Here is a 25,886-nt window from a genome sequence, read left to right as displayed (position 1 = left end):
GCAGTGCGATAAGCTGAGTTATAAGACTCTATAATGCAGCTCGGCAATGTCCCACTGTGAATGCGACCTGATGGGTACAAAAAAACACACAACAGAAAAAATACACCTTTATTTCCAAATAATATACTTTCGCCATACATTGTACTGGGACATAATTGAAACATTGTAATAACTGGGTCTAATGTGCAAATAAAATGTGTGGGTTTTATTTACAGTAGCATTGTTTATTTTAAAACTATAGGGGGTGGATTTGGAGAAATAGTGTGTTTTTTAATTCCCCCCCCCCCCCCCCCCCCCCCCCTGTTTTTCCCTACAAAATGCATATAAAATAAAGTAATTACTGAAAGCAAGCATCGCCCACAAAAAGCCTAATTTGTGTTGAAAAAAATAAGATATACCGTAGGTGATTTAGGTATGATAAGCAGTAATAAAGATATTGCCAAATAAATGGGAGGAGCACTGACAGGTGAAAATGGCTCTTGGTGGGAAAGGTAAAATAGCCTGTGGCTTGAAATCGTTAATGTGAATTTGCTTCTTTTCTAGAGATATTTCAAAACTGTTAGGTTTTTGTGTTATTATTTTTCCTTGTACGCGATAGCATACTAAGTAGCTGCAAACACAGTAGCTGACCGCTTGTAGGTAGCGTGAGAGGTCGGTTTAAGTAGATAAAGAAGATAATTTAAGTGAGGTTCAGAGGAGTACATCAGTCTCTACTCCCCAATCCTTATTTCGATCTTGAAGAACTGACCTTTATCGGCATCGGCCCATTATCTGGTGGTGTATGACCGCCACATGTGGCATTTCAGTACTCTTTCATCACAAAGCCCTCCATCACTTTATACCCAATGGCTAAAATTCTTTTAGCTTTATTTTTAATTCAGTTTTACTTTTCTGAAACCTTTAGTATTTCTGCTTCCGAGCCAAAATCTAAAGATTATCTACACTTCTGTAATGGGGCTAAGTGCTGTTAATGTATTTTATGTTTTCTTTATAAAGCAAACCTTTTCTGCAGCCATATTCAACATGAATTCAAAGATTGCCTTTTATGGATTGGTTAGTATTTTGCGGACGTGTTCTAGTAATGATAGTGATTATTATCCAGCTTCTAATATACTTGGAGTCGCTGTGCATTTCCATGAGTTTTAATCACCCGACGAGCAGGGCCGGATTTGTACTTTTCTTCACCCAAGGCCCACTGTCACTAACCGCCCCCTCCCCCGACAGGCAGTATTTTTTTGCACGCGGTCTATCAACACCTTTGCATTTAAAATAAACCGCAAAACATACTAACTTGTAAGTTCACTCACAGTAAACCTGAGATGTCAAAATAAAAAGATTTGATACTTACCTGGGCTTACTCCAGCCCCATGAGCACCGATGCATCCCTCGCTGTCCTGAATGCCTCCATTCAGCTGCGATCAGCCTTGGTAACTGGCTCAGCCCCGCCAGCTGGGCTCTGCTGAGTATGAGCAGAGAAGCCGAGCATGTGCAGAATAGTGCAACTGAGTCGGATTACCAGGACTGATTGCGGCTGAATGGAGGCACTCGGCAGGAGGACGAAGGACGCTTCGGTGCTCATGGGGCTGGAGGAAGCCCCGGGTGAGTATCAAATTTTTTTATTTTGACTTCTCAGGTACACTTTAATCACAGCTTTTTGCACCCCTGTCAGGGTGTCAGTTAAACAAATACTGTAGTCCATCCAGGCCCAGCATTCACCATACACACCAGTTCAGACACCTTGGAGGGCCTGTGCACACCAAAAACCTCTAGCAGATCCACAAAACGCTAGAGGTTTTTTTAAGCAGATTTCAGAGCGATTCTAGGCATGTTTAAGAGAGGTTTTCTAAACATGCCTAGCGTTTTTTGGAGCGTTTTTGTGTAGCAGATTTCATATATTGTTACAGTAAAGCTGTAACTGAACAGCTTCTGTAACAAAAACGCCTGGAAAACCGCTCTGATCTAGCATTTTTTGGAGCAGTTTTCCACTTTCCTATACTTTAACATTGAGGCAGAAATGCCTCAGAAAAAAATGCTGCAACCCCTGAGTTTGCGTTTGTGGAAAAAACAAACCGCTCTGGTGTGCAGAAGCCCATTAAGAAATGAATTACCCAAGTAGTTTTCAAACGGCTAGCGTTTTTAAAAATGCTCCAGAACCGCTCTGGTGTGCACTATGTGCAGCAGAAAACTTTTTTTCAGGGGGAAGGGAGTCTCGATCTATGCTGCGCCTGCACCTTGTCTGTTCATCAACCCCAGCGCCACCACAAGACCTGTCCATCCCCATCCACTCTACACTCCTGGAGGCGTAGCTAAGGTTTTAGGCTCCTTGGATTTTGTGCGGCGGCTTCAGTGTGTGTATGATGCTGGCTGGGGACGGGATGCAGACTTGGAAGGTGTATCGGAGGGTGGAGGAAGTGGGAGATGTGGACATTGAGAGTCCCAGGATGTCACACAAAAGGGGGATGTTACCCAAGACACATTTCAGCTCGGAACAGGAGACCCCGAATCCGGGATGTGTCCCAGATAAAGAGGGATGTCTGCTCAGAGTAACTTAACCTCAAAGTACCCTAGGTGTCAACCACCCCCACATGTTTAAGACACACACACACACAATCAGGCAATAGAACAACCACCAGGAGACCACGACACACACACACACACACACACACACACAAAACCAGGCAAACTAACTGCCAGGGGACCACAACCAGACAAACTAACCACTAGGAGATAACAACGCCACACACCACATTACCACACACACACACACACACACACACACACACACACACACACACACACACACACACACACACACACACACACACACACACACACACACACACACGAGACCACAAACAAACAAACAAACACACACACACACACACAGACACATGAGACCACATGATCACCACACACACAGGAGACCACAAACAAACAAACAAACACACACAAACACCGCACACCACACACCACACACACACAAACACATGAATCCACATGATCACCACGCACACACACACTCGCAGGGTGAGCTTCAGCTAGTAACTCACTGAGCACGGGCTCACCAAGTCATACTTTTGGCTTTGCCATCCAGCTGGCAGCTGTTCCAAGCTTCCACTAGCCAAAGTCTGGCGACTACTCGTGTCCAATCATTGCACCCTGGTCACCAAGTTCAAAGTTGGCAGGCGGCAGGAGCTTGAAAGGGAGAAGGGGAGGGGCAGATGATAGTGGATTAGGGGTGGGGTGGATCGTCCGGCCCACTGCAGCCTCACAAAGTCCCGCGGCAGACATGCTGAGCGCTCAGGGCTGACGTCACGGGCGGCTTTGTGGTTTGATAGCGGGCTGAGACACTGTCCGCTGTCTTTAAGTCGTGTCTGCCAGACACACACTGGAGACAGGGACTCAGCCTGTACCGATGCTGGAGAGTCTGTTGCAGCTGTAGGCTCTCTACAGCCCTTCACAACCACTGCTGATATCCGGGAAGCTGCCCCCGCCAGCTGATCTACCTGCACCACAGGCAGTTTAGACCCACACACAGAGTAAAGCAGGGCGGCTGGCTGTGGAGTAGCTTTTAGTTATGGCGGGTGACAGGTTGTCACCCACCCCATGGAATAAGGTTTATTCTGGCGCCCTAGTCCCATGCCTTGGGGGCCTGCCTCCAAATCCGGCCCTGCCGGCGAGTTGAAATGCACTCACTGTAGTAGTATGAATGATAAAATGAAAATCTATGGACTTTCATGTTACCAAGAAAAACGCACACTATGTGTAGAGCTTTAAAACTCTTAAAACTCACTGCAACTCACATAGTGTGAATGAGCTCTTAATGGACCCCTATCGTGAAAAACGTAGGCAATTAAAATGTGACAGAACCAACAGGTTTTGGGCCAGTCCATTTCCTCATGGGGGATTCTCAGGGTTTTCTTTGTTTTCAACAGCATTTCCTGAACAGCAGTTGCAAAGTCTGAGAAAATAGTTTGCAAGTGAGAAGGGAGGCTGGCTGGTATTTTACTATTTTGGCAGTTAACTGCTTCAGGAGCATAGGCTTATACCCCCCCTAGTGACCAAGCTATTTTTTTTACAATTCAGGCCACTGCAGCTTTAAGGGCTCGATGCAGGGCCATTCAACTCAGCACACATCAGCGTGCATGATCCCCTGCAATGGCTCCTGGGGGAGCAGCCGCATTCACACCAATTGGCGGGAGGTGGTCGGCAAGGTGTTAAAGGGGAACTTCAGCCTAAGCAAACATACTGTCATTAGGTTACATTAGTTATGTTAATTAAAATAGATAGGTAATATAATCTCTTACCCACCCTGTTTTAAAAGAACAGGCAAATGTTTGTGATTTCATGGGGACAGCCATCTTTTTGGTTGAAAGAAGGTGACACGGAGCATGAGACACAGTTCCAACTGCCCTGTGTCCTGATCACCCCTCCTTGCTGCGCGCACTAGGCTTGAAATCAAAAATTCAAGATTAAAAAAAAAAATTGCACCTAAACAGCAGAACGAGAACAATATCAGTAATCCCATCATGATTTGCACAGCATCAGGAAAAAAATGCCCGGGCAGTTTTCTTCTGTGCAGCTATGAGGCTTGGGTAAGAAAAACAAAGTTCTGATGCTGTGAAACTGTTAAAGAAACACCAAGCCTTTTCAGTGCTGCCGAGTAGATTTTGAGTCTGGAGGTTCACTTTAAACTGCTGTTCAGGAAATGCTGTTTAATGTATTTTCTGTGATCAATTCACCTTTTTAACCACTTGAGGACCCACCCTTTACCCCCCCTTAAGGACCAGCGCTGGTTTGATTGATCTGTGCTGGGTGGGCTCTGCAGCCCCCAGCACAGATCAGGGTGCAGGCAGGGAGATCAGATTTCCCCCCTTTTTTCCCCCCTATGGGGATGATGTGCTGGGGGGGTCTGATCTCTCCTGCCTGCTGTGGGTGGCGGGGGGGGCACCTCAAAGCCCCCCTCCGCGGCGAAATTCCCCCCTCCCTCTCCTACCTGCTGCCTCCCCTGGAGATCCGGGCTGCACAGGACGCTATCCGTCCTGTGCAGCCAGTGACAGGACGTCCCCTGTCACATGGCGGCGATCCCCGGCCGCTGATTGGCCGGGGATCGCCGATCTGCCTTACGGCGCTGCTGCGCAGCAGCGCCGTACAAATGTAAACAAAGCGGATTATTTCCGCTTGTGTTTACATCTAGCCTGCGAGCCGCCATCGGCGGCCCGCAGGCTATTCACGGAGCCCCCCGCCGTGATTTGACAGGAAGCAGCTGCTCGTACGAGCGGCTGCTTCCTGATTAATTAGGCTGCAGCTGGCGACGCAGTACTGCGTCGCTGGTCCTGCAGCTGCCACTTTGCCGACGCACGTTATGAGTGTGCGGTCGGCAAGTGGTTAAAGGTTTTCAAAATCATTCCTAACTCTTCAGATCACTATGACGTTATGCAGTGGCGTCTCACCACTAGCGGGCGTCATAGACCTGAGCCGGCAACAGGCAAGCAGGGAAATCCCGAGCGGTGAGTGAAAGCTTCTGCTGTACTGCACATGTAGCCTGTGGTCACTACTATACTGAGGGGCACTCAGGTCCTGTTAGGACTAGAGTATAAGCCGAGACCCCCACTTTTGGGCCAATTTTTTGGACCCAAAAATTCAGCTTATACTCAAGTATATACGGTAGGTAGCTGTCTGTGGTGCTGAATACCTGGACAGCAGAAATAGACATAGGCAAAGAAGACTGTAGCTAGCCGTCAGTTGCTGTTTGCCTTACTGATATTCTTCACAGTTTTTTTGTTTTGAGTTTGTTTTACATTACCTCTTGTGTGCTTGGGATCTATATCATTGTACACAGGCACCCAGTTGATTTTGTATCTGCAGTGGGATTGGAGAACTTTATCCTAACTTATTTGGGGACTTTGGCCAATATGCAATGAACTTTTTCTGTTGCGTTTTCTCCTAGGAGATAATTTTTCAACCTCTTTTTAAAATAACTTTACAGAATTTTGTAATTAAAAACGTTCCAAAAAGTAAGGGAAAAAAGTACTATCAAAAGTATTTTGTATATTTCCTTGCTTGCTAGTGGCTTAAAAAGCATTGTATTCGTAAGGGTGTAAAAATAATACTTAAGAGAAAACTCAGGAGAAAAAGTGAATTGCATATGAACCTGAGTTTTTTTCCTAGGTCAGTGATCTGCAAACTTGGCTGTTAAAGAACTACAATTCTCACAATGCATTGTAGGAGTCTGACAGCCACAGTCATGATTCATAAAGGCAAATGCATTATGGGACTTGTAGTTCTTTAACAGCTGGAGAGCCAAGTTTGCAGATCACTGTCCTAGGTGATATGTTCACAATTTGTAAATAAAATGCCTTTTAAACCACCAGCAAGCAAACAAATACTCAAAATATTTTGACAGTACTCTTTTACCTATTGTTTGGTAGTTTTTCCATTGAAAAGTGCTACAAAGTTATTTTAAATCAAAGATGAAACATTTTCTCCTAGGAGAAAACTCAGGAGAAAAAGTAAATTGCATATGGCCCTAAGAGCTTTTCAGATCTATTTTTTTAATATTTTATTTAATTGCTGCTTATTTACTTATGATCTATATTGCTGTACAAAGGCACCCATTTTTGTTTTTCTTTAATTTCTGCAAGGGGGGGGGGGGGGTTGTTCCTGATTTTAGAAAAAAATAAACATAAAATATCACTGAGAAGATCAAGGTCAGCTCATTATTTAAAAGAATTGCACTAAGCACATTCGCATTTGTTTCCCAATAATACTAGTATCCCTTCAGCCTTAAATAGTAAATGCAATTATAAGACTTGTAAATAAATTCATGAGAGGCAGAGGCGAAAGAAATACCACAGGAGGTAGTGCATTGGGAAGAGATGCAACCCATCATTTCCTTTCTCTATAGAAAGGAGTACTGCTTTTTGATTATGGTAGGGATTACATTGTGAGCTCCTCTGATGGGCAATGACAACACTATGCCCAGTCAAATCTGTAGAGTACAGTACAAGATCCTTTCCAGAAGAGCTTCTCTTGGTTGCCGGTGCCATACTATACCCATGTCACGTTTGACAAGATTTAAGATTCACTGTCAAGCTTTTATCTATCACTTTAAAAGCTGCCATGGCCCCCGAGACTGGTGTTAGTTCTCAGGCAAATAACAGTTTTGCAGCAGCTCACACAGTGAAGCACCTGCTCTTGGTTTAACATGGTGTCCAACACTGAATGTGCTGACATTGAATATGACAGGTTTCCTTTAGTTTTTCAGCGTGTTACTCTGACTTCACTATATTGGTAGTCAGGAACACATCCCCCTTTTTAAGATCTGGTAGTTAACATCAAATTCTCCCACCTCTCTGGTCTCCGAAAAAAAACATTTGAGCTACATCTCAAATATTCTTTTGATTTGTATCTAAAAGATGCCATAGATGCTATTGCTTTGCTTCTGACACCTGTCCCACATCAGGAGCGTGCTCCACAGATGTATAATTTAGTGTCTTGACGTATGTCCCTTCTAATATTTATCTCCAATCTCTTCAAATCCTTTCATATCTCTCTTATGTCTTGTCAGTCCACCTATAGTCTCAGTCCTCTGATGTCTTTAGCTTTGACAGATCCATCTGCCCAGGGTCTGATTAGCTGTTTTGATGTCTTGAATTATGGATGTTGAAGTTTTCTCCTGCGCTGCTTTCTAGCTACCCCTTGTGACACTGTTTAATCCCCATTGCCTCATACCAGCCCTCAGCAGGGTATGGAGATTATTGTATCCCTATCTCTAGAGCACAGTGTGATGTCCTAATACCTTGACATGATTCTATTTTGTCTTGTTTTCTTTTGCAGTTTGCATTCTGGAATGGGAATTTGATCTGAGAAGGCTCTCTGAGTCTAAAACTTCTCCACACAACAGCAACAACAGGCCCCTAAATCAAGACTTTTCTAACTGCCAAAAGGATACTTATTTAATAACACAAGTACAAGTTTATAATATCCGCAAACAAAAACAGAGCCGCAAAAAAACAAGGTAAACATCTTAATTCGTTTTTTTTTTACTTCTCCAGCAACTTCTTTTGTTGTTTGGCATTATTATTTGCTGTAGGAGCCAAGTATAAGGTCATACTACATGCTTAGTAATACTTTGTTTTGTTTGTTCGAGTTTTAAAATTAAATTGAATGACTTTATGTAAAAAACAATAAAAAAATAAGAAAAAGTGCCATCTAGCACCCATTGAGCATGTTAGTAATAGTAGGAAAAAAACAACAACCTTTCTTAGAGTGGATATACTGTACGTGTTTAGACCACGGACAGTCATGTGATCCCTGCAGATCCCAGCTGTAGACATATGACTATAGGTAGGAATTAGGTAGGTAGGTATTAGATTGCAAGCTCCTTTGGGAGACAGGTTAAATTCACACTATGGGCCCAGTGGCCTAACTATAAATCGTGGGGTCCCCCAGTGCTCACAACCTTTTCTTTGCCAACCCCTTGTGACCCTTACAGTCTGAGGCCCTTCTTACAAGGGTCATAAAACAAGTGTGGACATCATAATCTTTAGACCCATAACAAATGTAACCACAAAAACACCTGATCTGAAGGATGGACCCCTTTATCGGGGCTAGTGAAGTAGTAGCTGGGGCCCCCTTACTGCTCTGGCCCCCCTGCAGTTGCAGGGGCTGCTCCCTTGTAGTTACACCCTTGTATGGGCCATACTTTGTGTGACCCATGTTGCCATTGTAGCATATGTTACATTACTTGTTTAGCACATGTTACTCTAACATTGCTTGCATTACCTAGGTAACACAGGTTGTGCTAATTGTGCAGCACAGCCTGCCTTATCAGCGTAAGTATCAGTCAATTTTTTACACTCTGTGCTCACGGCAACTTTACCAGACTTTTGTGAATATGGCTTTATGTGTGTTGTGTGATGCCCACGCTGTAACGCTGTTATTTTCACAGCACGAGCAATAGCTTTGTATCATGTGCACCACCTCGGAGGTTCATGCTGTAGAAAGTATATAGTCCATTCCCATGCAGATTCCTGCTCCTACAACTGTACGGGGGCAGTATGTTCACATGCAGTGACACAGCATGAATATATCAATGCATTCTTAGTGACGTTACTATTCACATACTACGGAAGATGCCGGCAATATATAAATACATACATAAATAGTAAGTGATGAGCAAAATGCCAATATTCATTTTGCATAAATTTTCACACAAAAAGTTAAATTTGATTTATGAGAGAAAATGCCATCGAAATTAGGTTTTGTAATTCGCAATTTTTGTGGTAAAAATATTGGGCTTGATTCACAAAGCGGTGCTAACCTACTTAGCCATTCTAAAGTCTTTAGACGTGCTAACCAGGGTGCTAAGTAGGTTAGCACCGAATCTCTGAATCAGATCGCGCGCTAAGTACCGCGCACAAAGTTTTGCGCGCGCAAACTCCTATGCGCCTGCTAAGTCCCATAGGCTTTACTGGGCACTTCGCACGGAGCGCCCTGCGCTCTGTGCAGTGCGCGCATAAAGTTTTGCTCGTTTAGACGTGCTAAGGGGGTTTTCACAGGCGTGCTAACAGTTAGCACCGCTTTGTGAATCAAGCCCATTGACTTTTCCCATTTTAGGGGTACATTTTTTTTGTGGTAAAAAATATAGTTTTTATGCTTTTCATTGTAAAATATCACTATTTTCACAAAAATGTTCTCAAAATTGAAAATGGCAATTTCAATGCGAAAATTCACAAGCAACACTGACAATAATTACAACTTATAAACTTTTTTTTAAAAAACTGCATTTTAACCAAAACGAACTGCGCTTACCTTGTAAAGCTCCAATGGAAGAAAACTTTTAATATTTTTTCTTTTAAGCATTTGTACGTTGGCCTTTGCCATACAGGAACAGTGCCAGCTATTGAGGTAGAATAGCATAGGTCTTTTTGACAAATTATCTTGGAAGACGGAGGTTTGACTGCTCAACCTGATTATATCTTCCACAAGGTAAGGTTGTATGTGCTAACACCTGTCTCTAAGGATTTCACTTAACTTTCTGAGTTTAAGAAAGGAATGTGTGGATCTTATTCACCTCATCGCTCAACCACCTCTGTTCTGTTCACCATTTGTGCTCAACATATTGATTGACCCACAGTCCAAAGCAGCAGGTCACCAACCTAGGTCTATGGATAACAAAGCACTGAACAGTTATACCTATAACCCCAAAAGGCTTTATTAAAGCTTGGATATACCTTCCTTAAACTCCAGAACCTTGGCTATTTATAGCCCATGACAGGCTGTTATGTGCAGAACAATAGGATAGCACCTGCAAGTTGTATTCTATAATAATCTTGTAGTTTATGTTGTAGTCTCTTTATCTCTGTTGGAGCTGTGTTGTGTAAGCATTTACTGAGTAAATGGAAATGACAATAAACAAATTCAAGTAGGTGTCCAGTGTGATTAAAAAAAATAGTTTACAAGAGTCTATTCAAAGCTGCTAATAAAATGAATACATAGAAGGGTGGAGGCACCCAAAAATAAATATCTCCCAACGTATACATTTTAAAAACATAAATAAATACGTGAGGTATCTTACCTCTCCAGATGAACCAACTCAGAAAAATGAGGGTTTGGATCAGTTTATTCAAGTAATAAAAAATACAATGGGCTTGAGTCACAAAGTCGTGCAAATTGTTTAGCACGGGTGTGCTAAACAGTTAGCAGGTGAAGTGCCGTTCGCGGACTTTTGCGAGCGCAAAGTGCCGCAATTCACGCGATCCGTGGCAAATTGCGTGCGCAAAAGTCCTCGATCGAGCGAATCACGGCACTTTGCGCGCGCAAAAGTCCGCGAACGGCACTTCACGTGCTAACTGTTTAGCACACCCGTGCTAAACAGTTTGCACGGCTTTGTGAATCAAGCCCAATGCATTTTGCGGGTTTCTGTCCGCTTCCTCAGTTCAGTAAAGTGCTTTAGGGAATTAAGTTTGCAGTGTGGATGCCAAAAAAAAATAAAATTGTGTCCTTCTCAGTATTGTGGTACCATCCACACAACTAGTAAGGATCCCAGGAGAGTGACCACCCGCTTCTGGCAGGCGCTGTTTCCCCCATAGACGATATACGGTGGTTGCAGGTTCTGTAACCCACCTTTTGTGGGGGTGGGGGGGGGCTGTCAAAATTTAGTAAGATTATAGTTAAAACCTATTGACTCTAGAAATGTTATCCATGTGAGTCTGTTTGCATGAAAATGGCTGAATGGATCTGTCATATCTCGTGACTTGTGATGATTTAGTATTTTTCATTGAGTGCTGAAAAGCCACATTGAGAGGCAATAGCCTCCATTATGATCTGCCGAGCTAGTCCTGAGAGTGGGAAGTCTATGGAATCCGGTTTCTTCCCTGGTGGAAAGACGTTGGCGTTCTTGGGACATACACTTTCAAAGTTGGTCTTGTAGGTATTTTCTTCCCTTTAAAGTATGTTTAGGGAAAGTGGAATATTTGTCTTACCCTAAAGAATTCAGTTAAGGGTGGAGACTATGTTTCAATTAAATTGGTAGGATCTCCCAGATAAAATTAACTTCTCTTTTTAATACTAATGTGTAACCACCATTTAAAAGCAAGCATGCCCTGGTATAAAGTCATGATTGCTAAACAATTCGCTCATGGAGGATGATGTGTTTTGCATTATCTGTTTGTTTCAGAGTTTGGAGTGGATCACAAATGGTGTGGATTTTTGTGGACCTTTGTAACCTCTTTAATGAGCTCCTTAGTAAGGCTGGCCACTGGCCAGTTGTATGGGTGGATTAGGGTGAATTTTGGCTTCACCCAAAGAGGGGCATTGGGAAAGCTTCTACCAATGTTCAAGGAACACATCAGGCTACTATATAAGACTGGGCACTGACATGCTACCAAATGTTTTAGCGCTATACATAGTTTTAGCCCTTCTTGTTTTTATGAGTCGGTACAAATTCTTCTAGTGCTTTTTAAAATTGGCAACTGTCCAGTTATTCATTTATATGAGTAAAGTCCTAAATACATATAACGTCTGGGAAGAACCACAAGCTTAGTGACATTGGGCCTGATGCACGAATCAGGCTTCACATGGCAATAATACCGGTACTGCGCATTGCGCAATTAGAATGACCTGTGCTTCAAGTGTAACATGAGCATTACTTGCATAATGCATGTTACCATAGCAATGGTCACGTTACCCATGTACCACAGGTCATGCTGATTGTGCAACACGTGGTATTCTGATGCTAGTAGTGGTAATAGTGCCGTGTGCTACTTGTGCCTAAATTGCAGGTGGTTTGTGCATCAGGCCCATTGACTTTTTCCATCCTTGACAGTGTTGGGTACCACCAGGGCCCATATGCAATTCATTTTTCTCCTGAGCTTTCTCCCAGGAGATAATTTTCATATTCTCTTTAAAATAACCCTGAAGCATGTTAGAATTTAAAAAGTACCTTAAGGTTGGTGAAGTATTATCAACATTATTTTTTTGCTTGCTGGTGGTTTAAAAGGCATTTTATGACAAGGTGTGAAAAAATACCACCTAGGAGACAACTCCTAGGAGACAAGAGAAAAAAGTGAATTGCATATGGGCCCAGTATTTTAATCTTAATCTAAGATGTTTAAATAAAGACTGGCAGTTTTTGAAGTTTTGTGTGTTAACGTAGTTAATGTTAAGTTGGTGTTGAATTTAAATTGTTCCCTTAAAACCTGTTGAGATTATAAAAGCGTGCGGCAAAATAAAGATTCAGACTTATATTTAGTTTGATGCCTGAGAGAGATTAAGCAGGGAGGGATAGAAATGTTGTAGGGTAGGTTAGGGTCAGTAGTAAATCATCAGTGAATAAAGTGATTTTATACTCCTATGAATATGCTTGTGATATTTGATCTTTTCTTTAATACAGGGCCTGGGGCTCTAGAGTTTAGGTGAAAAGGAAAGTGAACAGCCCTGATTGGTGCCTCTTTTCATTTTTATTGGGGCATGTTGAAGCAATGGTATTTTCTGGTATGCAGCAGGAGAGGAATACATTACGTAGAGAATGTGTATAAAGCTGCGTTTGAATCCTCTATGATGTAAAGCTGATGAATTTAATTTTATGAGAGCCTATCAAAAGCCTCCTCCATGTCTATTGCTAGCTGTTGAGTGGTGTGCACGTCTGATTTGTATATAAGATGGTGATGATAAGAACTTTGGCTGTGTTATGACATGCTTGCTTGTAAGGAAGAAATCTTACTTGTTCTTGGTGTATACGTGTAGTTAAGTATTTAATGCATTTAATTTCTCCTGCCAGATAGCTAACAAACCAGCTTTGCTACTGTCACATTACACCGATTCTAAGCTTACTGCACTGGCTACCTGTAAAATCGAGAATAGTCTTCAAGACTGAACTGTTGACATTCAAATCCCTGCGCAATTTGGGCCCTGGATATATGAAGGACTTGCTGAAACTGCAACACACCTCTCACAACCTCAGATCAGCAGGTTCCATAAACATGGTTACTTCCAGAGAGCACCTCAAAACCTTTGGAGCCAGAGCTTTCTGTCATGCTGCCCCCTACCCTTTGGCACTCCCTACCACACCCAGTAAAGACAGCCCCATCCCTGTAGTTACTCAAATCCAGACTTAAAAGCCACCTGTTTAGCCTGGCATTAGCAGACTTGTAGAATTCTTCCTCTGTATGACAATTTACCAATCAACCAAATACTGGTCTAAGCCATGCTGATGCGCTTTGAGTCCTACGGGAGAAAGACACTTTACAAATGTTGTTGGTTGTTGTTGTAATTGCCAATATTTAAAATAAACTGTTTTTTTCATAGACCTTACTACTATTCCAAATAAGCTTTTTTGCAATTAATCAGTCAATCAATCAAAGCCATAGTTTTGCATAGCTTATAGGATACGGGAAAGATAACAGGGATGTAAGCTCGCTGTAATACCTTATTTAGTATCTTCACAGTCGTGCTTATCTCTCCCTACCAATTTCTCACTTCTGGCCCTTATTAAATTCACATATTTTCCCAAGTCTTCTTAGGGGTGGTATTTTAACGCCTTATCAATAAAATGCCCTTTTAAATCCTCTAGCAAACAAGAAAATACTCTGAATAATTATGGTTGTGCTTTTTCATCTACCTTTTGGTACTTTTTCAATTAAGTGCAGAAAAGTGATATTAAATAGAAGATGAAAAACTATCTCCAAGGAGAAAAATGAATTGAATAAGCAGCTTTTGGCCCATAGCAATTCACTTTTTATCCTGGTTTTTCTCCTAGGAGATAATTTTCCAATTTCTTGTTGGAGGGACTTAGGGCTCATTCACACTAGAGCATTTTGCCACGATTTTGGCAAAACGCTCAAAGGCTAGTGTAATGAAACCTTATGGGCCCATTCTTACTTGGGCGATTTCCGCAAATCGCCCAAAAACAAGCAAAAACACGAAACAAAAACTCGTCGCCTGCACCATTTTTAGGCAATTTCCCGGCGATCGCTTTTCAGTGCTATAGAAGCGCTAAAAGCGTTCGTGGCAAAATCGCCACAGTGTTTAGTGATTTCGCGGAAATCGCGGACAAATCACTCCAGCAAAACGCTGGCAAAAATCGCCCGCGATTTGCGCTTTGTAAGTGTGAATGGGGCCTAAAACTCTGAATGTCCTCTCTGCAATAAAAGATAAACATACTAACCTTTAAAGGAAAACATTTCTTTGTTACAGCTGATACAAATCTTGCAATACATCTGCAGTGTGTCTTCTTCCTGCTTTCATGGAGACAGATATATTGTTAACATCCTGTGTTTACCAGTGCAGTTCTTTCTCTATGCTTCCCTTCTGTCCTGTGCAAGAGTTCAGGTCCACTGTAGAATAACTTTATAGAGAGGGGATATCTGCTACCAACTGGAATGAATTCAATCCTTGGTTAAAGTGCCTCTTTAAAGGGGAACTGAAGAGAGAGGTATATGGAGGCTACCATGTTTATTTCCTTTTAAGCAATACCAGTTGCCTGGCAGCCCTGCTGATCCTCTGCCTCTAATATTATTAGCCATAGCCCCTGAACAAGCATGCAGCAGATCAGGTGTTTCAGACTTTAAAGTCAGATCTGACAAGATTAGCTGCATGCTTGTTTCTGGTGTTATTCAGTTACTACTGCAGAGAAATAGACCCGCAGGGCTGCCAGGCAACTGGTATTGATAAAAAGGAAATAAATATGGCAGCCTCCGTATACCTCTTACTTCAGTTCCCCTTTAAGAGAGCAGCACAGTTGAGGGTGGAGGGTTGAAAAGAAATGTCCAACATACAGCACCCAGGCTGAAACAACTACCCCCTGACATATGTGTGTCTGGGCTTCCGTGGTGTTTTCATCGGTGAACTGTGACTGTGCAGTTAGGAGAGCAGCTAAACGCCTTCTTCAGTCAGCTCATAGCCAATGACAGGCGGCTTGAAAAACTGTCAGAGTGAACTTCGCCTGAGGCAACCAGTCTGCTTTTCCTTTCATGTTTCTTTGGCAGATAAAAGAGAAAAGAAAAAAAAAAGAAACATAGCATAATTCAAGAAAATGAGCTTAAACTACTGAATAACATGAAACCGTCAAGGTAGCCATATACATCCAGTAAGAGAGAGTGACAGCGCACATACAATAAAACTTCCTTTATTTGCAAAACAGGTGTTAAAAACACATTACTATAAGGTTTGTAACTAGTGGGAGCAGCCCTGGCGACTGCAGGGGGGCCCAGAGGTGTGGGGGCCCAACCAAGCAGGTAAAAAAGGGCACAGGAGCCCTTATGGAAAAAACTGTGCGCCATATGCACCTATGTTAGAAGCCGCATGTAGCAGTATGAAGGTAAATTTGGGCGCCCAGAGGCACCCTATTACTGCCAAGAGGAGACATTTTTTTCCACTATTCAATGCCACAATACAGATATTTCCTTCATAGTCGCATATCGCAGCTTGGCGGCAAGGGGGATTAGGTTTAAGCACCCCCGGGGGGTTAGGTTAGGCACCCCCGGGGGGTTAGGTTAGGCACCACAAGGAGGGTTAGGTTTATGCACCACCGGGGGGTTAGGGTTAAGCACCACCAGGGAGGGGTTAGGGTTAGTCACCACTGGGGGGGGGGTTAGGTTTAGGCACCTCCGGGGGATTATGTTTAGGCACCTCCATGGGGGATTTTAGAGTTTGGCACCACCAGGAGGGGTATTAGGGTTAGGGGAGGGTTTTATGTGAGAGTAGGGTTAGGTTTAGCAATAGTAAAATATCGGTAGAATACCGCTAATTTTAGCGAGGTTCTACTACCAGCAGACCCGGCGCTCTTTTTCCGAACGCCTTTTTTTACATGTATGCGGCCCCAACTACTACTCTTGTCTGATGCTCCAGATCAGGTGTTTTTGTGGCTGCACATTTTATGGGTGTGAAGATCCTGATGGCCACACTTGTTTTATGACCCTTGTAAGATGGGCTCCAGGCTGTGGGGGTCACCATGAAGATGCAAAAAAAAGGGTTGTGAACATTAAGGGACCCCATCAAAGTTTTGCTGGTTGTCCCTAGATTTCTAGTTACACCCCTGATTACCAGGCAACATAAACTGGTGTGGAGAGAGAGGGTTACAAGGCAGAGAAAGGGTCATAGTTCAAGGTAGCCATGCACAATTTGACTTTCCTACGCATACGCCAGAGATCTACTGACCTCAACATGTTCAATCAATAAGCTTCTACCTTATTTTAGTTAGTTTATTAATCAAAAGGGTGATCATCAGATGCGGCAATAAGTTGTTGTATTTGTGTATCTGTGCTTGAGATTGAGAGGGGCAAAAAGTCACTCCTCCCCGACCAATTTACAAGATGAGTGATTGATTACTTGCTGAATCGTTCTGTTAGCAGCCAATGTATGGCATCAAGTTTGATACTGTAGCTTGCCAATGTTGTGTGGACTTATTTTCTTCTATTCTGAGTTGGCCAATACTTTGCATCTGCTAGATTCAAATTTCCTTGTCAAATTTAGTAAAAACTGGATTAAAGTAATGACCATGTTAAAAAAAAACCTCATGATAGCACATTCTATCATATCTAGGCAATGTAAGAGTTTCTTGATGAGAAAAACTAGGCTAAGTTCACAGTGGGACGTTAAAGTCGCGCGTTAAAACAGCATTTAACGCAGAATAACTCACTGCAATGAAAAATCAATGCCCCATTCACAGTGCACACGTTACGTTAGTGACTAACGCTGCACGTTAAGTAAAAGTACTGCATGCAGTGCGTTATACACGTTATTAGCTGCGTTGGACTGTTTGCACATGCTCAGTAATGACTTGGATGCATACTTTTCATTGCCTGTATTTTTTACTGTATCTGCTGTATGCGACGGTAACGCTGCGTTGCCACTTTTTGGGCGCGTTGCGTTGTAAGCTTGCGGTGCGACTTTAACGTGGCATCAAAACGCAACGTCCCACTGTGAATCTAGCCTCAGAAAATGTAGTTGGCATAGGGCTCATTCAGCCCTTTGCACTCATTTCTATGTGTTTCGACTATTGTTGGGCAACACAAGAGATTAAAAAAAAAAAGGTCGGGAACACGATACAATTTCCTTTATGATCGGCAGGAATCGGGCGATTACTTCCGGCACATCCGATCTGTTTCCTATCGACAAAGGGATCGATTTTGCACTGTTATCATCTGAAAATCAATTGGGAGCATTTTGGACATGTACACATGCTACAACTTCCTGTCCGATCTCCCATCAATCAGAAGGGAAATTGCATGGTGTGTTCCCATCATAAACGAGATGCAAATTCTTCTGAAATTATGCAAATTGTTATGCAAATGAGTGAAGTTTGAAAATGGACCAATAAATTTAAACCCAAGGTTAAATTGAATGGTCCATTTTCAAGCTGCATATATTTGCATAAAAATGTACATAAATGTGCATCAACTCAGAAGTATTTGCATATATTTGATCATCCCTAACAATAAGGCCCTGTTTCCACTACACGCAGATTCAGCATGCAGAAAACTGACTCCAATGAATGCCTATGGGAAATCTGCATCAGAAAAATCGCGTTCAGTGGAAACAGACCCATAGGCTTTCATTGGAGTCAGTTTTCTGCATGCAGAATTTGCGTGTAGTGGAAACAGGCCCTAAGGCATTAGTGTTCACAGTGGCAAGTAATCATTAGATCTCACTCTGTCTACAAGGACCAATAGGCTTCTTTTGCTTCACATCTGAATTAGCACGCACATGTATGCTACATTATTTCCAGCTTGTGTCACGTGAACTGATGTGAGGGCTGTAACTCAAGTCTGACCGCTGCATAAATGATAATGACAAATGTATTTAATTAGAAGAGATTTATGAAGAGAGATGAAGAGGCTCCCTGCAATAATGCAACAGAAAGCAGCTGTTTTGTGGGTTTTATCTGTTTCGGTATCAAGATAATCAGATTTACGGTTTGATGGGCGAGGATACATGAGTTGAGGCTATGCTGTTTTTCAAGTTTAATTGCACATGTGACAATGACCTGGGGTGGAGTCCTTTAGTGGATAATAGAATGGCATGCTGTGAGCAAAAATCTGCAAAATAATCTATATTTATATAGTCAGCTTTCACTTATTTTCATAATTCTTCAAGTCATTACTAGAGATGGCCCGAACCTCCGATTTTCGGTTCGCGAACTTCCGCAAAAGTTCGGTTCGCGCAAAAGTTCGCAAACCGCAATAGACTTCAATGGGGAGGCGAACTTTGAAAACTAGAACCACTTATGCTGGCCAGAAAAGTGATGGAAAAGATGTTTCAAGGGGTCTAACACCTGGAGGGGGGCATGGCGGAGTGGGATAGATGCCAAAAGTCCCGGAGAAAAATCTGGATTTGACGCAAAGCAGCGTTTTAAGGGCAGAAATCACATTGAATGCTAAATTGCAGGCCTAAAGTGCTTTAAAACATCTTGCATGTGTATACATCAATCAGGGAGTGTAATTAGAGTACTGCTTCACACTGACACACCAAACTCACTGTGTAATGCACCACAAACAGCTGTTTGGGTTGTGACGGCCGTGCTGGACTGGTGCGCACCATGGCGAGATTGCTCTTCCTCAGTGATATCAGGTAATGTCTGACTGCCTTATCAACTTTCGATGTTTCTTTCTCTACCATTGTTAAAGCTTACATCTGTTTTTTTTTTTTAAATTACATTTTCTGCTGGCTGTTCAGTACCTGAGAATCTGTTATGGAGGGCAAGTCTGCCATTGTGAGTGACCACGGGTAATGGCCCGGGGAATCGGGGTTCGATTCCAGTCCGGAGTGGGAGTCTGAGAACCGGCTACCACCACCACACATCCAAGTAAGGACCCATTTGCTGTATAAGTAATGTACCTGCCCTGACCGTGCTTTGCAGACCAGGCATCTGTGGTCAGATGGACCCTTGACCCAACGCTGTGTGCCAGAGATGACATCACTTGCCTTTAACGAGAATGTGTTATGGAGGGCAAGTCTGCCATTCATTCAACTGTGTGAATCTTTCGATGGTAATTTCTCAGAAGCATGGTGACCACGGGTAATGGCCGGGGAATCCTGGTTTGATTCCGGTCTGGAATGGGAGCCTAAGAAACGGCTAACTCCGCCACACATCCAAGGAAGGCAGAAGGCACGCTGTGGGCAAAGGAGCAGGAACGGCTAAAACCACACATCCAAGGAAGGCAGACCAGGCATCCATGGTCAGATGGACCCTTGACCCAACGCTGTGTGCCAGAGATGTCACCACTTGCCTTTTAACATCACTTTACAGTTTAGGTATCGCCTTTTTTGAGAAAAAGTTGCGTGATGGCATCTTCCACTGCGGTGTATGGCTTTGCTTTTGTGTGCTGCTTTTCCTCAGGTGGTCATCCCATTGCAGTGCTTTCGTAAGGTAGTTGTCCCTACTCTGGTCTTGGTCTTTCCACTGCTCAATTTTCTGTGGCAGAGAGTACAGATGGCATTGCTCTCATCTGAGGCAGACACACAAAAAAATGTCCACACCGCTGAGCCCTGGGGTGATGGCACTTTGGTGGTGGCGGCCAACTGAGTGTTAAGTGGGGTGCCAGAATCAGAGCAGGAGGAGGAAGATATGTCACGCTTCCGTGCGGAAGCTGAGAAAGATGAGGTGTTCTGTGTTAAATAGTCAACTACGTCCTCAAAATATTGGGGGTTGATGGCACGTGCCTTCTTCTGAACACTGTACTTTGGTCGAGGGCCGCACAAAATCATGACAGCGCGACCTCGAACAGACCTGCCAGGTGGCCTGCCTATGCCTTTTGTTTTGTCCATATTGGGGGGGATGAAGTGAAAGGTATGCACTGACTTGACTAATACAATGTGCAGTCACAATACAAGGTGCAATTAACAGGTATGCACGGAGTGCTATATCACACTGCGTGCACTCATGTAGGTAGGTAGGTGCACTGAACACAACAGGTAGGTATATGCAGTAATGGGTATTACAAATGTGCACCTGTCTCATACACGTACCGTGAACAGGTAGAGTGACTGGTGGTATTAAATATCACACTGCATGTGCTCACGTAGGTAGGTGGGTGCACTGAAGTGAACAGGTAGGTATATGAAGTGATGGGTATTACAATGTGCACCTGTCACACACAGACAGGTACCAGACAGGCACAGTGACACTGCGTGCGCTCACATAGGTAGGTAGGTGGGTGCACGGGCAGGCACAGTGACACTGCATGCGCTCATGTAGGTAGGTAGGTGGGTGCACTGAAGTGAACAGGTAGGTATATGCAGTGATGGGTATTATAATGTGCACCTGTCACACACAGACTGGTACCGGACAGGCACAGTGACACTGCGTGCGCTCACATGGGTAGGTAGGTGGGTGCACGGACAGGCACAGTGACACTGCGTGCGCTCATGTAGGTAGGTAGGTGGGTGCACTGAAGTGAGCAGGTAGGTATATATGCAGTGATGGGTATTATAATGTGCACCTGTCACACACAGACAGGTACCGGACAGGCACAGTGACACTGCGTGCGCTCACGTAGGTAGGTGGGTGCACTGAAGTGAACAACAGGTAGGTATATGCAGTGATGGGTATTATAATGTGCACCTGGCACAGCAGTAATTATACCTCCAAGGGGCCAAAGGCCCGCTGCGACTGACTGACAGGGCTGTATATAATGCAAGTGGGCCACACACACACAAAAAAAAATAGATCACAAGAACAAGATTAGCTCTCGAAAGAGCTGTTGAGGGGTGCTTTTTTAGCAATAAGAATCAGCAAGGAGCAAGCTAACAAGCCTACAAGAGCCTAATTAAGCTTTCCCTATATGAGTCTGCACAGCAGCTCTCCCTTCGCTAATTAATTCAGGCACATGAGTGAGTCCAATACCTGACGCTGCCTGCCTTTTATAAGGGGGGTGGGGCTCCAGGAGGGAGTGTAGCCTTATTCGCTACAATGTGCCTGCTGACTGTAATGTAGAGGGTCAAAGTTGACCCTCATGATGCACTATGGGGGCGAACCGAACTTCCGGAAAAGTTTGCGGTTCTGTGCAATCGCGAATCCCGGAAGTTCGCTGGAAACCATTCGCCGGCGAACCGTTCGGGCCATCTCTAGTCATTACTGTATGCTCTAAAGGAGGCCACACACGATGCAATCAAATGATCCACCTTTATAGCAATTTGATTAAAATGATTGGTTATACAGAAAAATCAAAAGCTTGGGAGGGGTGGAACAATTTGTAGTGGTGGATTTTTCTGGTCAATTTTTATCAAAATGTAACGCTGTAGAATTGACTGTCAATTTCTTAATGTGTTGACCCGAGCAATTTTTTTCAGCGTTTTCAATCATCTTTTTTTTCATGCTTGGGGAGAAATTGAACACTTAAAATTGTGTGGTACATTTATCAGATGTTTCAAATGTTACATAACAAAAAAGATATCTAAAAGAAAAAAAAGGAATTTTTGGGAGTAGGAGGATAGAGACAATTGTTCGTCACTTACGGTTCACTTTAATGCGCAAACTAATGAATATCCCCAGTCTGCCCAGTGATCTCCATAAAGACTTAAAGTGAAGCTCCGGACTGATCAAGATGGCGCCGTGACAGGACGCCGCGGCCGCAGGGCTCCGGTCTTTTTCTCCTTTCTCCCCTCGATCCCTCGCCTGCTCTCTCTCCCTCTCTGGGGAGGATGCGGGAGAAGATGCGGGGATGGCGGGGGTCGCACGTGTGAGCCGGTGGGTCGCGGAGTTTTTGAGCGGGCCGCGGAATGCCAGCTGATCGGCCACGTGCTCTGCTTCTGCGGGCTGCGGGGACTCTGCCATTCTCGGCAGTCCAGCCAGCCGCCTGAAACGCAGCCACACAGCCTGGGGAACCTTGCCACTGACCGGGTGCTCGGCGGATCGCGCCCACGCCTGGGTCAACGCTCAGTGGATCATGCCCCGGGATCGCCTCTTTTCATCTGTCGGCCGCGTGCAGCGCTGGATCCTCCGACACCACTGTCCCAGGCCCGCTGCTGGCTGCCGCTGAATCAGCTGACTAGGATGCGCTCGGCAGTCAGCTGATCATCCGAGCAGGGAAGGGAGCCATGTGCTCCAAGCTGGAAAGGAGCCTACCAGCCACAACAACGTTACTGCCACAGTCTGCAGGGGAGAAGCGGGCTCTTCAGCTCCTCAGTGCAGGCCTGCTGCTGCTGGATACACCAGCACACCACCGCCACTTCACAGATCCATCCATCTGCAGCTGCACCGGCCCGCTGCTGATCCACCAGACAACAACATCGTCTCTCAAGGTCTGTGCTGCTGACCTCCCGGCCACCTACATCCTACCTGCACTAGGCCACAAGCCGGGGGCTAAATTTCCCACTGGCTGCCAGGTCCACTACACCATCGCACAGAGGAGGTGATGCTGCCCCCCTCTCAGTGGAGCTGGCTGCTGCATCTGAGCATCAGTGTCCTCCCACCACCAAGGTCCACCAGCCCCACGTCCACCACCGCTGCGGCCCAGCAAAGTTGCCTCCTGGCAGCCTGGCCCCACAGGGCCCCCACTGTGTCTGCACCCTCATTACCAGCCGGGCAGACTTGAAATCAACCTGGTCCGCGTAAACTCTGCTGTCCGCCTCCATTATGATGCCCCTCAGCTTTCTCAGCCTTCTTTCTACTTTCGCGGACAATCGGTAGCACCTGTCTTGTTGGGAGCGTGTCGCTGTGTAGCGTCCAGTGCCGAAAATGGCAGTGCTCATATCAGCTCTCAGGCTGCTCCTCCAGTCCCACTCTTTTCTGTTCCTGCTATCGGTGTACGTTTTGCTATGTTTGTACTATGTTAACTGTACGTGTATGCTGTAATGCTCTGTTTTGCTTTTGTTTTTGCTTTTTATTGCTTATATGTATGCACCATGCTTAACTGTATGCAATGCTGTACTCTGCTTAATTGTACGCACAAGCTGTAATGTTGTCCTATGTATGCTTGTCCCCTGTCTATGTATGTACCATGCTTATCCGTATGCTGCTTCTTGTTTCTCTTTTCATCGACGACCCTGTATGCGCCAAAACCAATTCCGGGTACAATCCACCGTTGTACTTGGCGATAATAAATTCTGATTCTGATTCTGATTCTGATTCTAAAAATCGACTCAGCAGCACTGAAAAGGCTTTGTGTTTCTTTAACAGTTTCACAGCATCAGAACTTTGTTTCTCTTATACAAGCCTCATTTTTAGCTGCACAGAAGAAAACTGCCCGGGCTTTTTTCCCTGATGCTGTGCAAAGCATGATGGGATTTTTGATTTTGTTGTTCTCGTTCTGCTGTTTTGGTGCAATTTTTTTTCTTTACATTTTGAATTTGACATTTGAAGCCTAGCGTGTGCAGCAGGGAGGGGTAATCAGGACACAGGACAGTTGGAACTGTGTCTCCTTCTCCTTGTCACCTCCTTTCAACCTAAAAGATGGCTGCCCCCATGACAAAGATGGCAGCCCCCATGAATCACAAACATTTGCCTGTTATTTTAAAACAGGGTGGGTAAGAGATTATGTTACCTATCTATTCTAATTAACATAACTAATGTAACTTGATGACAGTATGTTTGTTTAGGCTGAAGTTCCCCTTTAAACATTCCGCTGAGTGGTGTGTATTACAGAAATGGATAGTAAAGAGGGCCAAGAGGCCTTAGCATATTACTTAGCAAAGCAGTTGTCAGGTGTTGCTAGGCAGTAGGAGCATTACTAGCTGTGGCTTATAACCGCTAACAGATATGCGCACCTAAGAAACCCTGTATAACAGCACTTGCAAAGTGTTACTGGTCTGTAAAGATCCAATTGGCACTTTGCAGATTCATTGAACGTGACCCTGTAGTGAGGAGGATATGGAAGCTGTCATATTTAATTATTTTTAAACAAGGCTAATTGGCTGGCTGTCCTGATGATCTGTGTGGGTTTAACAGTGTCTGAATCACACCTGAAAGAAGCATGCAGCTAGTTTGGTCAGACTTAAGGGAAAACTAAAATGACAGGAATATGTGTCTGCCATATTTATTTCCTTTTAAACAATACCCGTTACCTGGCAACCCTGCTGATCTATTTTGCCACAGTGGTGTCTGAATAACACTAGAATTAGGCATGCAGCTAATCTTGTCAGATTTGACAGAAATGTTAGAAATGCCTGATTTGCATATTCTTGTTCAGGGTCTATGGCTAAAAGTATTAGGGCTCGTTTCCACTATCGCGAATCCGCATGCGTCCAACGCATGCGGATTCGCACATGTAATGCAAGTGGATGGGCCTGTTTCCACTGTAGCGTTGTTGAGGTGCGTTTTTTTCAGCGGTGAAAAAATGCACAAAAGAGCCGCAGAATTCGCCTGCGAGTGGAATGCATGCGAATCGCATGCAATGTATTTAATAGGGAAATCGCATGCATTTTCCCCATGCGTTTTTTGTCGCGAATTCGCATAGGTACCAATGTAAATTCACACAGGCAGTGACATGGTTAAAATCGCATATACCCTCACCTATGCGAATTCGTGGCAAAAAACGCATGGGGAATCACGATTTCATCAGCGGTGGAATCCAGGCGATTCCGCACCGCAATAGAGGAAACGAGCTCTTAGAGGCAGAGAATCAGCAGGACTGCCAGGCAACTGCTATTGCTTAAAAGGAAATAAATATGGCAGCCTCCATATTCTTCTCACTTCAGTTGTACTTTAAAGCAACAGAGAAAGCCATACTATCCCAGTAAAAAAAATGCATTTATAAGTAAATACATACTTGTTCTACTTGCATATGTATTGTACTATCCACGTTTTGATTTCATTGAATTGTAATGCATAATAAACATAAAGCAGTGGGTAAATGGAACTTGATTCTGTGGCTGACAATCCTGCTTTAAAGGAGTGCTCCAAGGAGGAAAAAAAAAAAAGAAATCCACTTACCTCGGGCTTCCTCCAGCTCCGGCAACCGAACTGTGCCCTCACCGCAGCTCTATTGGCTCCCGCTCCCCTCCGGTGAAGAGGCCGACCTCGCCAGGTCGGCGTCTTCCTTGCTGCGTTCCACAGTGCGGCTCACTGCGCAGTACAGTCCAGATGACGTCAGTACGACTCTGAGAGATGCTTGCGCAGGCGTAGTAGGAATCCTGCGCCGGAAGGGACCCAGGACCACCAGTGGTGATCGGCGCTGCAGCGAAAGCATGGAACGGCTGACAGGGGCTGATAATGCCCCAAGTAAGTGGACTTTTTTATTTTTAAAAAGCTTTGATGTGTCCTTTAAGTCACACAACACCTTATCTGGATCCTTGTACTGGGTCAGGAGCTGAAAGAATCAGATGCTAAGGATCAGCAGCCAAGCAGTTGCCATTGTTTTAAAGGTAATACTGTACATAGGACAGTCTGTAAAATTCAGCCAAATGTGACCAAGCGGTCACATTCTGCAAAAATAATTCTTAAT

The 25,886-nt window shown here is 44.2% G+C and overlaps 1 protein-coding gene across 6 annotated transcripts in view; it reads left to right on the top strand.

Annotated features, from left to right (window-relative positions):
- ELFN1 (extracellular leucine rich repeat and fibronectin type III domain containing 1) overlaps positions 1-25,886 on the top strand; it is a 941,931-nt gene that overhangs the window by 545,414 nt on the left and 370,631 nt on the right. For all 6 annotated transcript variants that reach the window (XR_011022717.1, XM_068244492.1, XM_068244494.1 and 3 more), the window contains one exon: positions 7,840-8,020. The gene's annotated coding sequence lies outside the window, so the exon portion shown is untranslated. The remainder of the gene's footprint in view (positions 1-7,839; positions 8,021-25,886) is intronic.

The sequence above is a fragment of the Hyperolius riggenbachi genome, chromosome 7 (genome assembly GCF_040937935.1).
Source record: "Hyperolius riggenbachi isolate aHypRig1 chromosome 7, aHypRig1.pri, whole genome shotgun sequence".
Taxonomy (NCBI): Eukaryota; Metazoa; Chordata; class Amphibia; order Anura; family Hyperoliidae; genus Hyperolius; species Hyperolius riggenbachi.
Note: the sequence above shows the minus strand (reverse complement) of the source record. Positions and strands in the feature narration are given on the sequence as shown.